The following is a 15,867-nucleotide window of genomic DNA, read 5'->3' on the forward strand; positions in this document are numbered from 1 at the left end:
CTATGTGACACCCCCCCACCCCCCAAAGCACTCAGCCAGCTGTTGATGTATAACTTCAACCCTTTCTGCCCTGGCGTGGAGATCTGCTGGTGGGAAGACACTGAACCAGCCGCAGGTACGGGCATCATTTCTGCTCCGCCCCCTAGTACTCAACATGCTAGGCGCTGGCAGTCTGTCATGCGGACTCTTCCGCAGGCCGCCTGCATCTCCAGTCTCTCTCTGTGCCATCCCCCACGTCGGTGGCGGGGGGGCGGGGCAGGAGGAGGCCCCCTTGGGAGGGTTGTCGTCTGCCCACCCCTCTTTCCCCTCTTCTTCCAAATTCAGTTCCCTAGAGCCTTCCTTATTGATTCTCAAGAGCATCGTTTGGAAGAAAGGGAAAAATACCCCAAATGAATATTAACTGTGTTTTTCTCTTTATATTTCTGCTAAGAGAATCGTAATTCTCCTGGGCAATGTGCAGGCCTCTGACTGACAAGGAGAGAGTGAATAGAGGAAGAAAAGCATAGTAACTGATTTATCTAGATTTATAGGGGTGAAATATATGCAATATGTATTTCAAGTGTGTATACATTTAGAATAGATATTTTAGTTTATTTTATAGATATCTATATGTGTATATGTGTGTGTGTAGTATATATGTATGTATGTATGTGTGTGAGTGTATCTCTCAGATCTGATCATGTCATGCTTTAAAAGCCTTCCATAGTTCCCTCTTGTAATAGGACAAAGTCTAAACTCTCCTTGGCGGCTCCTCCATACATACCCTCCTCCTCGTCAGGCCACGTCCCACCCCCACACGGCAAATACTCTTTGGCCTGCTGTGAACCTAGCCTTTTTTCCTGTCTAAGCCTTTGCACAAGTTATTCACTCTGACTACCCAGCTCCCAGCTCCCTCCCCATCAGGTGCCTCCCTTGGAAAGTTCTATTCATTCATCTCGAATAAGCTCACTGTCCCTCCTGAGCTAAGCCTGTTGAGATCCCAGTGCCTAGCACAGTGCAACCAACACTGGATGAACTCTCAGATCTCCCCCATCCCCAGGGACACTTGAGTGCCTTCCTGTCTGTCCCAGACACTCAGTTCACTAGTCCCTCCATGAGAGCATTTCTTAGGTGCCTGCGTCTCCCATTACAACCCTCCGTGCAGGGCCCATGCTCCTCCTCCAAAAGAGCATTCTCAGCATCCTGCACAGGGCCTGGCACATGGTTGCCACCCTGTGCATGCTCCTTGAATGAATGAATGTGTACTTATAGATCACTATCCATGTGACAGAAAAGCTGGAAACTGAAAGCAAAATGTTGAAGGCCTTACCCAAGAAGCAATAATCAGGAACAGTGGTAAAGGCTCCCACACAGATGACTAGTTCACTGTGGAAAACTGAATTTGGTTTGCAAAGACGTAGACACCACCACAGCTCTCAAGGAAGGCAGTGGCTGTTTCTTTTTGGGTCCCCCCCCACCCCCACCCATCGTCATGGGCGACCTGTGGGTATAATGGATTCATAGTTCCTGTAGCAACCGCACCAGGGAGGGAGGTCAGGGGCCCCTCCCCTGGTCTGGGGGAGACCCTCTAACTGCCAGCTGCCCCCCAGACGTGAGCAGGGGGTTCTGCTGCTGCTGGGTCCAGGGCCCACCCGTCTAAGCTTCAGATGGCCCGCATCCATACATGTGTTGGGGGAAATTCAAAGCTACACTTCCAGTTTCCCACTCCCATTAGCCGTTACACTCTGGCAGGTTTTTCAGCCTTCTTGATTGCTAGATCTGGGCTTCAGGCCTGGTGAGCCCTGGATGCACCTATAAGATTGCAACAGGGTCAAAGGATATTTTCATACTCTGGGACTGAGCAACCTTCTAATTATTCTCTTTATTATCATTTTGCTGACTTCCTGTTCCTTCTTTCCTTGTATTAAATTTGTAACATCTCTCAGTGCATAAGATCCACGCGACAGCAAAATACTGTGAACAGCAGCTGGTACATGGTAGATATCTTGTTGGACAGAAAATGAATGAGTGAATGGCTGTGTATTGGAACAAAATGAGTGAAGGCTGTAGGTACTCCTTTGGTTGTTTTTTCAACTGGACTATCTATCTGTGCTGGCTTAAGTCTGGCTCTGTCTGAGGGCTAGATGAGCTGGTCTAATTCTTCTGGCCTCAGGATTCTAGGACAGTGAGGCAGAGGGAGAAGGAAATGAGGGGCCTGAGAGAAGAGGTGGCTGGAAGGCCTTTCGGGAGCCTCACTGCCCAGTGAGATTTCCTCTGGCAGCTTACCCCCATTGGCCCGGGGCCTGCGCCTGCCCGCTCCACAGAAGGAGCTTGGCTGTGGTTACACTGTCAGGCTCCAAAGTCAAGAACAGTGAAGGGAGGAGGGGCCTGCTCTGTGGGGCCAGGGGTTGGGAGGGGGGTTGAAGGGCAAGGAGTCCGGGCTCCATGTGGCATCCGGTTTTAAACAACTCTACTTAGAAATAGAAGAAATCTCTCCGGAAAATGGGAGGGCTCTGGCATGCTGCCCAGGCCTGAGGAACAGTAAGTTCCTGCCAACTTGTGACGGAAGTGGAGGATTTGTGGGAAGGGCAGAGGGAAGAGGGCATTGAAGGGAGTGGACACAACCCAGCAACATTTTCCTGGTTAAAAACCCTGTTCGGAGGTAAACATGTTTCTGAAAATGAAGAGGGTTTTTATTCTTCCAGGCCAGCCTACTTCCTAGGCTGGGAATAATGCAATTATTCCCAGGTGTGTGTGTTTGTTTTCAAAGAAGGACTATTATAAACTATTCATGATCCCTGCCTGAGAATGCTTTGGAATAACGGAGTGCAAAAATCAGCCCCACCTCTTCGTGTTTCTGAGGCATGAACGCGCCTTCTAGATTTTCTCTTCCAGGACAAGGCTGGGAAACTCCTGGGAAGCTCCTTTCCAGCCCATTAGAGCCAGAGCTAATCATGGCCTCTTCAGGGCTTTTTTAGGCTGGGGAGGGTAAGGGATACAGACGTGCAGACAATCTGCCTTGGCTGACTGCTCCGGCAAGGTGAACTCAGGGAAGGAAAGCTCTGAGGGGGAGCAAGGGGCCTTGATGAAGAGGGGGAAAGGAGTTACACATTTATAATTGCAGAGAGGTGTAAAATCAACATGGTTCCAACAAGACCCTAAGTGGATAGTCTGCAATAATTCATTCTCCTGTCCAGAACCCCAGCCCACAGCTGTCCCTGGTGGGTTGGGGCATTTCATAATCTCTTTGACTTCAGAGCCTCACGGTGGCCTCCAGAGCCAAGGGACCCCCCTCTTTTCAGGAAGTGGACTGTTAATCTGGTTCACCTGGGAAGCCCACCTGGAAAACCTGTGTGAGGGCAGGGGAAGGCAGAGGGGGAGGAGTGGATGCTTTTTAAACCCACCCCCTTCACGAGGCTTTCTGAGAAGGTGGATCGTCTATGCTGCTATAGGAACTCTCAGGTGTTGCTGGTGGGAAGATGACTTGGTACAACCACTTGGGAGAACTTGTCACGTTATACAGGGAAGACGAAAATGCAAAACCAACCCAGAAATTCCATTCCTAGTTATTTGTCCTAGAGCAGCAATTCTCAAACCTTTTGGTCTCAGGACCCCTTTTCACTCTGAAATATTGTTCAGGACCCCAAATAACTTTTGCTTGGATGGGTTATATCGACTAATATTTACCATATTAGAAATTAAACCTAAGAATTCAAAAACTTATTAATCCATTTAAAAGTAACAATAAAAACTCATTACACACTAACAAATAACGTTTATGAAAAATAAATATATTTTCTAAAACAAAACAGTGGGAAGAGTGGCATTGTTTTATAGTCTTGCAAATCTGACTTAATAGAAGACAGCTGGAATTCTCATATCTGCTTCTGCATCTGTGTGTTGTGACATCTCATGCGGTGGAAAACTCCACCATTTACTTATGAGAGCTTGAGAGTAAAAATGCCAAAAAAACCCCTTTGTATTATTATGAAAATAGTTTTGACTTAACAGACCTCCCCTGCCCACCCCCCCGCTGAGATCATCTCAGGGGCTCCCAGAGGTTCTCTGCTATTCCAGAGAACATTTCTTACTTCTATCCCAGTAGATATATACGAGCATGTTCAGAGTGGTATTATTCATAACAGCAAAAAGAAACTCAACTTAAATGTTTATAAATAGTAGAATTGATAAATAAATTGTGAAATATTCATAGTATTGCTGAATCTCACAGACAATACTTTACAAAAAACAATAAAATATGATTTATAGAGATCAAAAACATAAAATATATTATTCAGTGATAAAAATATATGGCAAAACCTTAAAGAAAAGCAAGAATAGTGTTTATCTCTGGGGAAGAGGGAAAGGAATACCACTGCCAAAGGATATACATGAAGTTTCAGAGATATTTCTGTTTCAGTTATGATGAGCTAGTTATGCTTCAGTAACAAACAGCCCCTGAAATCTCAATGGGTTGGATACAACAGAGGTTCATTATGGGCCAGCTAATAGGGACTCCACCAATTGGCGTGTCTCTAGTAAGTGTGGTGGGGGGAGGGAACATGACAAGGCATGCACTGGCTCTTAAAGGCCATCCAGGAGAGGCACTTGTTGCTTCTGCTTACATCCTATTGGCCAGAGCAAGTCACATGGCCATGTATAACTTCAACGGAGTGGGGAAGTGCCATCTGATCATGTGCCCAAAAGGAGGGAAACTGAGACATTCGGGTCATTTGGTATTGTTCTACTTCCTTAGGACCATTTGGCTTTAAGTGGAGTGGTAGGTTCATAGGTATTTGCTTAATTGTTATATACATATAAATTTATAGATAAACTTATGCTTATTATTATATACTATATATGTATATATGTCTTATTTAAATATATATGTATCTTTATTTCTTTTTTAGGTATAAAATATTAGAAAGAAACAAACAAAAAGAGAGAGAAAAAAGAATAAACCTTTAATTGTGATATACAAGTTCATATATTTGGATAAAGGAAAATAGAGACCAAGAGAGGAGAGTGTGAGAGCTAAATTGAAAAACATTTGGAATTCCTGGAGCAGTGGTCTTTAAACTGGGGTAAGCATATTCCTAGGGTCCATGAACACATACTAAAAGTTTCCAATACAGATTCTATTAAAGAATTAATTTCTAGATGCTCACTTCCAGAGGTCCTCTTTACTGAAACTCGTCTCCCTAAGAATACTCCTGTGTTTGAGCTATTCTCCTTTCCCCTTTCCTCTTTTCAAAGTGTCCTTTTCCCATGTTTTTTCAGAAGAAAGATGTGGTCCATCCTGTCATTCTGTCATTGATAAAAATCTCCAGACTCCAACCAAAGAAACAATTCAAAGTACTGGTTCTAGCTGAGAAAGTAAATTACTCTAAAGATAGGATTACAAGTCCATTTGCAAATCAGATATTCTCCCATCATTTTAACAAAGGTGGAGGAGAAGCTAATGAACATTTAATAATATCACATGATAAATGATTAATAATAATATTGTCATTATGCATGAACTCGGAAAGAGTTCAGAGAATCAAATAATACCACTACAATAAAATCCCTCCATTCTGAACAAGTTTTCTTGGCACTTATATTTTTAAAAGTGAAAAATTAAAGCTAGAATTGAGGCTGAACCCACTCTCATTCTAGAGAGAGTAGTATTCATCCATGGATATATGGATAAAACAGCACCAATGCTTTCTCATTAAGACAAGCATTTCCTAATAAAATTCTTTGGGATAATAGTATTTTATCAAAATATTTAATAATTGTGTGATATATTTATGTTATTTTGATGAATTGTGTGTTACTGCTAATTGTTATGATAACTCATTCTGGAAGAAAATCTTCATGCTGTAGACCAGCGCTGTCCAATAGAACCTTCTGTGATGATGGAAATGTTTTCTATTTGCTCCATCCAATATAATTTCCATATGTCACGTGTGGCAATTGAATGCCTGAAATGTGGCTGGTGTGAATGAGGAACCAAATTTCAATTTTTATTTAATTAAAAAAATTTTAATAGTCACATGTGGCCAGTAGCTACAGTATTGGACAGTACAGCTTTAGAGCTTTATGGCCACAGAAAAGGAAAAAAATTAAATTTGAATCTGTATTCATTTTTGGTTTTTTATATTTTTAATTTTTTTACATCTTTATTGGAGTATAATGTATACATTTTTAAGAGAACTATGACAAGGTGATTAATAAAATATTTAAATCATAAATTTATGTTATATTAGGGTAAAGTTCTATGGGGAAGAGAAATGGAAATACAAATTCAAGGAGATAAAGAAATAAGGTAAAATTTCTGACTGTTAAAGCAGAGAGCATTTTCATGATATTTTTAAAAGGATGATGGAGTGTATCAGTTACTTTAGTGTTTAAATTCTATTTGGATACATTTAAATGAGTGACAGTAGTAATTTTTAAATATTTAAACTATTAAAATATTTCACATTTACAATGGGCTTTAATCTTTTGCAGTTATTTAAACTTAAGATGAAAAATTTTAGATACCAACATAAAAATGTTTGAGGGGAGTGCATAGTGTCTCACGATTCTTTTGAGGGATATGAAAGCAAAATGCTTGAAGACCCCTGAACTAGGTGGTGTTCATTGTTCCTTTCAACGCTTTGGATTTTGTGCATGTGGTCTAAGAGATCACTCTAGGGAGTGGGCACTGTAAATAATATAGGAAAACAGCCCCAAAGGTAAAGGTTCCCTTACAAACAGGAGTCCTAACAAAAAACCAAAATCCAAACAAACAAGCCAAAATACAAACTTCCCTTGTCTCTCTCTTACATGCACACATGTACACACACACACACACACACACACACACACACACACACACACACACACACACACACACACACACACACACACACACACACACACACTCCCCCCAACAGACCCCACTTCCACACTGGGAATTCTGGTGCAGGCAGCTCATGAACCACACTTTTGAGAAACATGGTCTTGATTAGCAACGTGGGGTGGTCTGGCCAGTGAAAAATCTCCGGAGGTGGGGCAGCCTCAAAGAGGATCGTTAAAGATCAAAAATTCCTTTTGAAGTCGTTTGAATTGCTGCAGCCTAAACCCCCTTGGTCTGAATAGAACCTCAGCAGACACACACAAAGGCGTCCCATGGGTGGTTGGTTTGGTTTTGGTGGAAATTGAAGCAAGGGCCTGAGTTCCACATCTGGGTGCAGACCCCGGACAGTGCACGCAGGTCGCAAAGTGACTCGAACTGAAAGAATCCAGCAGAAGCAGAAACTAGGAAGCAGGGGTGATCCCAAGAACATAAGTCTACTCTCCCCCTCCCACCCAAGGCAATAGCCTTCTCATGGAAGTGGGCCTTAGGTTGGGGTTCACATGCTTTGCGTTTTGTGAGGCATGATGAGCCCACCTTGGTTATCCTCATTCTCCCATGGCATCCCTGCAGTGTTGCTCAACTCCAGGTGTCAGGAATGGTTCAGCCCATTCCCAGTGGCAGCAGGAGGGCAGGAGGCACAGAGGAGACTGAGCAGGCAGGGCCCTGAATGACCTCAGGTCACCACAGCCACCACCCCACCCTGGTGCTGAAGGGAATGGGAAAATATTCCTGTGACCCAGTGAGTGCTTCCCATGCAGGTGAGCGCTGACAGCCGGAGAGGGGCTGCTGGGTCATCCTGGCAAGTGAGTGGTGAGGAGAGCGTCGTCATGTTCTGGGACTGGGATTCCAGATTGGCAGCTCTGACTCAGCCTCCAATTGGCAAAAGTCAATGGGCCTCCCTTTCCCAAGGGCTTCCATTCTCAGCTGGGCCCTGCCCAGGTCAGGCAGGCGGGAGGCCTGGTGTTCAGCACTGGCCCTGGGACCAGCTCCCAGGAAGCAGCAAGGGACCCAGGCAGCCTTGGCACCATTTTAAAGGCTGGCTTCATACGCTTATCAGTGGGCTTTTGTATAAGGCCCAGGCTGAGGTTGCATAAGAATGTGCAAAATGCCAGGGAAGTCAGAACTGCTTTTTAAAAATAAGGCTCAGACCATAGGCAAGGTGCTTCCACACCACTTGGGCCTTAGTGACGGAAAATGCAAACATTAGCCCAGAGGTGGATAAAGAAACAGACACTACCCTGTAGGAAAATGGGGGGATGACTCCAAGAGACAGGGGATGCAGAGAAAGGCAGGGTCGGCACTTTTTTCTTTGACTGTTGTGCCATTTGTCATCTCTGAATGCCTCAGAGCTTGGTGTCACATCACGTGCTGAATGCCTAGGATAAGCTGAAAAGAGCTAAGAGTCAACAGCAGTGCCGATGGCCACTATGGAGAGAATTCTGGAGATTTGAAGCTATGGTGACAAGGACAGGGAGGCATGCATGCATTTAACAAACATTGAATCCTTGAAAAAAATCTAGAAAACACAATCATTCTCAACCTTTATTTGAACACAACTCACATGACCTTTACCTGCATGAGTCACCCCATAGACACTGCCAGATTTTGACACAACCGTCAAATTTGTGTGCAATCCCTGGCTCTCTAGCCCGCATTCCATCTCTTCCTCTCCAGCTTAGGAGCTCAGGAAGAATGCATGTAAGAGTATTGGCATTATATGGTAAACTTGAATTGCTCTAATTCATTAAAACAGTAAATTCTTTGCAAAACTGAGAATGAAATGAAGTTGCATCTCTTTCATCAGTTCTATTACTTTGGCTCCAGCTTCATCCCCTCTATTGTAAGGATGACCTTCTCTCTTTCCCCAGGTCACTTGTCCTGTGATAAGCCCAAGAAGTCCAGGTTCCCAGGATGATTACCTGGAACCCAGTGGTCACACCTGGTCTCTTGGGCCACTGGTGCCACCTCAGATGCATGCCTTCAGGCTGGGGGCTCCTCAGTTACCGCCAAACCCAGGGCTCTTGGGTGGCCGCCAAAGCCAGAGGGGCCAGAGCCTGGGCAACAGCTTGTACGGTTGCTGCTGTTGCTGCCAGTTTGTAATTCCATGACCTCGTTTGAGCCCCAAAGCCTGTCCTGGTTGCTCACACTTCCTCTAACCCTGAGGCTGGGACTTTTCTTGTTGCTGATCCTGGAGTTTGTGGCACAGCCAGCAGCCCTGGTGCAGGTCCCACTGGCAATTTTCCTTTGAGCCCAAGACAGGACAATCCCTGGCCCCTTGAATGCTATGCTCAGCTAAAGCTACTGCCCAACTGGAGCCACAGGGAGCCACTTCCCCTGGGCAGGCTGGGCCAGGACAGCATATGGGGACAGGTTCCCATGTCTGCCCCTGGCTGACTGAGGACCACGGTTCCATTCTCCTCTGCATTCCTACAGCCCAAGCCCACAGCCAGTTCCTATCACTGAATGAGTTATGTGTCTTTCAAGGAGACAAACTCCTCTGGGTTTCCTTAGTAACAAAGTCTTTGGAATCCATCTCATAGCCAAGGGGTTGTGATTCAGTCTTTGAGAACTGCTGAACTTGGAGATGGGCCCTCAGCACAAAGATCTACTCATCCCCAAACCAAGCCAAGCTCTGAAGGCATCCTCCGTCTTGTTCTCAGAGGACCGTGTTGCAGGGGTGTCATGCTGTGACATCAGCCATGAGTATCGGCCGCAGGTCGTGTTAGTCAGCATTCCACTAGCTTCTGTAACAGTTAAACCCCGATTTCAGTGGTTTAACACATTAGAAGTCTTATCACTCATGTAAGAGTCCAGTGCCAGATTCCCAGTCAGCAAGTGGCTTTTTGTCATGTGGCTATTTCCATCGTGTGGCTCTTTCCATCCTAGGACCTGAAAGTCCTCTGCATCTAATTGGCGGATGTAGAGAAATCACATCCTCTTCTTTTTTTTTATTGTGATAAAATACACATTAAATTTACCATTTTAACCATTTGTCCATGTACAGTTCAGTGGCATTAAGCACATTCATATTGTTGTACAACCATCATCGCCATCCATCTCCAGAACTTTTTCGTCTTCCCAAACTGAAACTCTATACCCATTAAACACTAACTCCCCATTCTCTGCTCTCCTCCAGCCCTGGGCAACTATCATTCTACTTTCCGTCTCTATGAATTTGGCTACTCATATAAGTGGACACATACAATATTTGTACCTTTGTGACTGGATTATTTTGTTTAGCATAATGTCTTCAAGTTTCACCCATGTTGTAGCACCTGTTAGAATTTCCTTCCTTTTTAAGGCTGTATAATATTCCATGGTATGTGTAAACCACATTTTGTTTATCCATTCATCCATTAATGGACACTTGGGTTGTTTTTACCTTTTGGCTCTTCACACCCTCTTCTTAGCCATCTTAACCTGCAAGTGACACCTTTCATTTGATCACATTCCTTAGGAGAACCTATTACATGGTCCCACCTACATACAAGGAAGGGTGGGAAATGTAGTCCCTGGCTCGGTAGCCACTTCCCAGAAGTAATTAAGCCTGTGGCAGGTGAGGCACAATTTGTTGGTGGACAACTAGCCGTCCTTTCCATCCCCTCACCTTTGGACTTCCTGTAACAACTATTTAGCGTGGCTCAGGAAAAATATCTTTTTTTCCAGTTTCAGTTCCTAACAGGACAAAGGTTTTGAAGTCTAAATGCGCTTTCAGTAAATAACTGTAGTAACATTTGTGTAGTCTTTTGCATTTTTCCATGTCCTTTTCATATGGTGTAGTGGTTCTGATTCTGTCTCTATTGCTTTCTCACCGGCTGATATTTATAGAGCCCGCAGTGCTACAGTAAATCCAATAAGTAGTAATTATTAATCTTCACGGCAACGTGAGGTATGATTATCTCCCCGTCTGTACAGATGAAGATACTGAGGCTCAGAGAGATTACGTAACATGTTCAAAGTCAGCCAGATCGTAAGTGGCAACTCCATCTCTCTGTACCTCCTGCTTAGGGAGCCATCCTCATGGATTTGAGAAACAACCTTGATTTCCTTCAAAGGACACTTTGAGCCCCCAAACCAAACTCTGCCCCCAGAACACCCTCCTTGCACTAGAACTGATGGACTGTCTCCTGCAGGACCCAAGCTGAGCCCCTCTGGAGAATGTGGTAAGAGAGGGAGGAGAGATCCTGTCACTCAGGAGCCTGTCCTGTGTTCCCTCCTTCCCAGGGCCCTTGGAGCACAAAAAATATCTTCCAATGCTGCTGCTCTCATCACTTTCCAACAACATCCCTGGAGCGCCTCCCGTGTTCCAGGCCCCAGGGATGTTCATAGGGATACGAAATGATCCCTCTCCTCCAAAGAGTGCATTGTCCAACCACCATGAGACAGACACGGGAACGAATGCTCTCATATCATATGACAAGCAATATAGGCAGACAGAGTGCTGCTGTGGGAATTTGGACGAGGGAGGAATGAATTTTGCTTTGCTGTGGCAAGCTACAGCAAGAAGGTGACATCAGTGGTGGCTGTAGACAGCTGGGAGAGGATTGGGGAGAGCTCTTTTAGATACAAGGGACAGTAAAGTCTCGATGGTGTCAAAGAGCATGGTGTGTTTGAGGATAAAGAGTAGGTACTCTGAGGGTAAAGCACGAGTGGAGACAGGGTGGAGGAAGAGACTTGGGGAGATCGGGTGGGTAAAGGGCCATGATTCTGCAGATGAGGCAAGGAGATTATTAACTGGGGGCTAATACCACCAGAGCCATCTTATACAACGCTTCCTCTGGCTGGGATGAACAATGAGAAATGGAGCTGGTCACCCATTTCATTCCAACCGCACTCATTCTCAGAGGGCAGGCTCAACCCAGCCATCCTGGAGTCATCCCAGACACCACGTACCAGGGTCATTCCGAGCAAAGGCCAGCAAAGAGACCACCTGAGGACATCTGTAGTCCCATAATGACCCTTCTCCCTTAGTCTATAGGTGAAGGACTTGTGATAGACGTTCTCTCTCTAGTTGACTTACAGGCCCAGACTAAGCTGAATCCTAAGTTGGCTGTCTCGAAGCCAGGGTCTCTATCTGATACCTGCAAAGACAGGATTGAAGCCTGGGGCGTGCCAGGACCACTGTGGCTTCTCTCCTGCCCCATGGACTGAGTGTGGAGAAGGAAGCAGAGGGAGGCAGGAAAAAAGGTGGGGGAGGTGACAGGAGTATAGTGTCAGAACCCAGTTCACCATCCACGGCAGGTACTCACCAGCACTCCAGCACATGAGGCCTGGCTTTCACACCCGCCTTATGTCAGAATGGGATTCCCAGACACGTTTTTCTAAGTAATTTACAACTAGAGGTGGAAAGCAAAGGGATTCTGGGTTGACAGTGAACCCGTGGTGAGAAATCCAAATCTGAAGGCAGCACCTGCCCCACCTAAGAAGCCAAAGCCCTTCTCGCACGGAGGCTGTGGGCCAGAGATGCTTTACTGAGAACCCACCTGTGCCAACCCTGAGGGTACAGTGATGAAGGGGACATGCTTCCTGCCTCCAAGGACTTCACAGTCTGGTGGCAAAGGCAGACAGGTACACAGCTCCTAGCCTCCCAGGTGCCATGCATTGTGTAAACTGTGATGAATTCTAGTCTCTTCAAATGGAAAATCTAATCAAGGTACTGGGTTATCTGGCTTCCCCTTCCGCAAACTGGCCCTCAGTGGGATCCATGTCTAATATTGTGAAAGGCACACTGTATCATCCTTAACTACTCATAAATGACACTGTCAAACTGATACAAAAATCTATTCAGAAAAACAGCTCAGATTGTCTCAACACATGTCATTCTGTTGGCAAAGGCTGTAATTAATTATTTTCCTCTCCAATTTTGTTCTAGTCTTCAAATGACTTTATACAGCAAAGTTCTGGATTCCTTAATTCCCCCGAGCCCTGCCAGGTCTGGGGCTGTGGTAGTGTTCAATGGTACGGCTGCTGAAACATTCAAAATTCAAGGCAGGCCCATGACTGGGCTTCATAAGAAACCACAAGTCTAAGCTGCTGATACCTTAGCAGAGCAAGTTTTTTAAGATCCAGGATCTATTTTGAAGGAGTGGAATAGAGGAATTTAAGAAATGACATTGATAAGGATAAAAGGATCTTTGGATGAAAGTTATAGGGAAGTGGGTTTGGGCTCAAAACAAGGAAGAGTTTACCATAGTTGGAGCCATCCAAGACTGGTGGAGGTAGTGGGCTTTCTGTTGTTCACAGAGGCCAAGCAGAGGTGTGATGACAGTCAGAGGTTCTTATACTGGGTGGGAGGTTGAATGAGATAAACTCTATAGCCCTTTGTGCTGAACTTAAGTCTTCACCCTGCTTTCAGCTGATGGAATAAACCTGGCCTGGCAACATCACCTCTTCTGGGCTCCATTTTATCATTGCTGAGTTGGAAAGAGGGAGCAATTGTCAGATCCCTTGCTGGCCACTGTGGGTGAACCCCAGATCATTAACCCTGGACCTCAAAGGTGAGTGAGCATAGTCTTGGGATCTCTGCATCCTCAACTCCATCTGGTGACTCCGAAGTTCCTTCAGTCCTCAACACTTGAGACCAGAAAGCCTGGTTTGTCTTGTTCTATTTATTATTTAGATGACTGTTTGGCTCATTCCTGAGCAAGGCTTAAGTCAAGTCAGACCTGTTAATTGAATCAAGGTTATATAATCATATTTGCGCATTTAAATGCAAACCAGTTATGTTGGAGCCCAAGCATCTTACATACAAGGAGGGAGTTCTATTACATGTCAGGAATGTATGATAACACACAAAGCCTAACCCCGAAAGTGGAGGGTGGAGTACTCCAGGGCACTTCTGTTTCAATGACGTTGTTGTAATAGTTATTGCTCTGGGCACATTCTGGGAAGATACTGGAAACATCTCAACCAAGTATGACATTGACATTACCCCATCTTGTCAAACCCATTACATTTGGAACGTGCCTTTCTGTAGCATTTGTCTTGGCATATAAATGTGTTATCAAAAATTGTAGGAGGCATTACAAGGAGCCCTCTCTTGGCCTTTCGGGTCCTCAGCATTCCCTCCTCGTCTCCCTTGACAAACATATACCACAGGGCCCAATTAGGCATTTCTGTTTTTCACTTGGGCCTCTTTCCAGTTTCCAGGCTGAGTCTAAAAGCCTCCAAATCTTGAAGTCCTCAAATATTAGCCTCCTCTGCAAAGAGAGAGGAAAACACGGAGAAGTAGGTAAGGAAGTCATTGACGAGTTGAAGGGGGGGACTAGTAACATAAAGCAACACATCAGGAAGAAGGCACCAGACTCAAGACTGAAGTGTTTGTCCCTAAACGCTCTAAGATTCATCCAGGCATAACAGCCTTGTGGGGCCTCTAGCCCAGAGGCTCCCGTATGTTCATCCAAGCTCTGCGCTTGGATGGTGAGATACCAGATGCCTGTTTTCTGTCCAGTGTTAAGAACTGAGCTGGCAGGCTTTGTCAGGATCACTCAGCCTGAAAATCAATCAGATGCCATCACTGGAGATGAGGAAGAGGCATTTTCTGCTCTCACATTTTGTCTGTGTCTCTGACACGAAAGCATCGGTTGCCTCTGAAGAGAAGCATTCTGGGGAGAGTTTCATCTTCACCACCATCCTGGTTAGGGAGCTCTTACAGCCTTAGAATTGCAAATGTCATGGAGGGGCCGCTCACTAGAGGTGGGGACCTTGCTGCAGGTTTCATCGTAAACACATGGCTGAAATGTGTCACACGTGGGCAGGCAAGCTAGTGTGTCCAAAATCAGCCTCTAGCCAGAGGACACTGACTTCAGCAAGACCAAATGAAACAGAAAGCTGATTTTTTCCAATAGGTTTCATCAGACCCACAGAGGACTAACCCTAAACCTGATTTTGGATTACGCTTTTCTTGCTAGGAATTATATTAAATGATTCTGTCCGGAACTGAAGTTCTTGATAGACTGGTGTAGCTTCTCAGTCTTTTGAGAATCCGCTATCAAGGGCTCATACTTATCCCAGGTCAGCCTTTAACCCCCTCCCCCGCAGGGCACCTGTGACACAGGCAAGTGCGTGATGTCTGGCAAGGCTGGCAGGATTGTTAACTTTAGGCAAGAATGTGGGTGTTAACACGTCAGAGTAGATCTGAGAAAATATTCCATACCAACCTGGCCACACTGGGAGCTCAGTCCCTAAGAAAGAATCAAGATAAGGGCGAGCATCTTACCTCTGAGAGGGCAGTGCTGGGTAAAGGCCACGCCTGCAAAGTGCAGAGCTCAGGGAAGATGGAGGCTCAGCTGGGCCCTGCTCAGTCACTTGATGGACTTCCATAAACGCTACACTGGAGACTAGGGCGTGTGAAGTAGGAAAGAACACCATCTCTGCCCTGAGCTCTGAGATGGTGGCTGTAAGCCCGCAAGATGCCTGCAGAGCTGAAAGGTGGCCTACATGTTGCTTGGCTGAAGGATAATGGACTCAGGCCTAAACTTACTTGCCTCATTCACCCAGAGAGCTCTGACCAGGAGCTACTTTCAGATGACACAGATCCCCACAGGGCACTTGCCTCTTTCCTGTGACACTTCTAAGAGTGACTCTTGCCACGTGACTGTAGTGACAAGTAGAGCTTTTCTCCAATGATACCATTGAGAATTCCAGACTTCCCCAAAAGGAAAGGGCTATGACTGGGAATACAGACTTCCCAGTGTATCCTACTTCTTACACTCCCAGACCTGTGGGCGTAAAAGGAAATCTTAGAATGATGAGTATCCTGAAAATGAAAAGAAAAATACTTTTCAAGTTATGAAATCTAGTTGTTATCATTGCTAGTTTTAAATATGTGGTGCCGCTTAAGTTTCTAACACAGGAGGCGGCCAGATTCAGAGTTCGAAGTACCCAAGTGGTTGTTTTGGAACAGGCGTTTTAAGGACACTTAGTGGAGAATATTGGGGCAATAGGTTGGTAGTCACTTTCGCAGCAGTGCTCTGAGGTCTTGGGTTTCATAAAAGATAATT

The sequence above is a fragment of the Neophocaena asiaeorientalis genome, unplaced genomic scaffold (genome assembly GCF_003031525.2).
Source record: "Neophocaena asiaeorientalis asiaeorientalis breed wild unplaced genomic scaffold, Neophocaena_asiaeorientalis_V1.1 scaffold100, whole genome shotgun sequence".
NCBI lineage: Eukaryota > Metazoa > Chordata > Mammalia > Artiodactyla > Phocoenidae > Neophocaena > Neophocaena asiaeorientalis.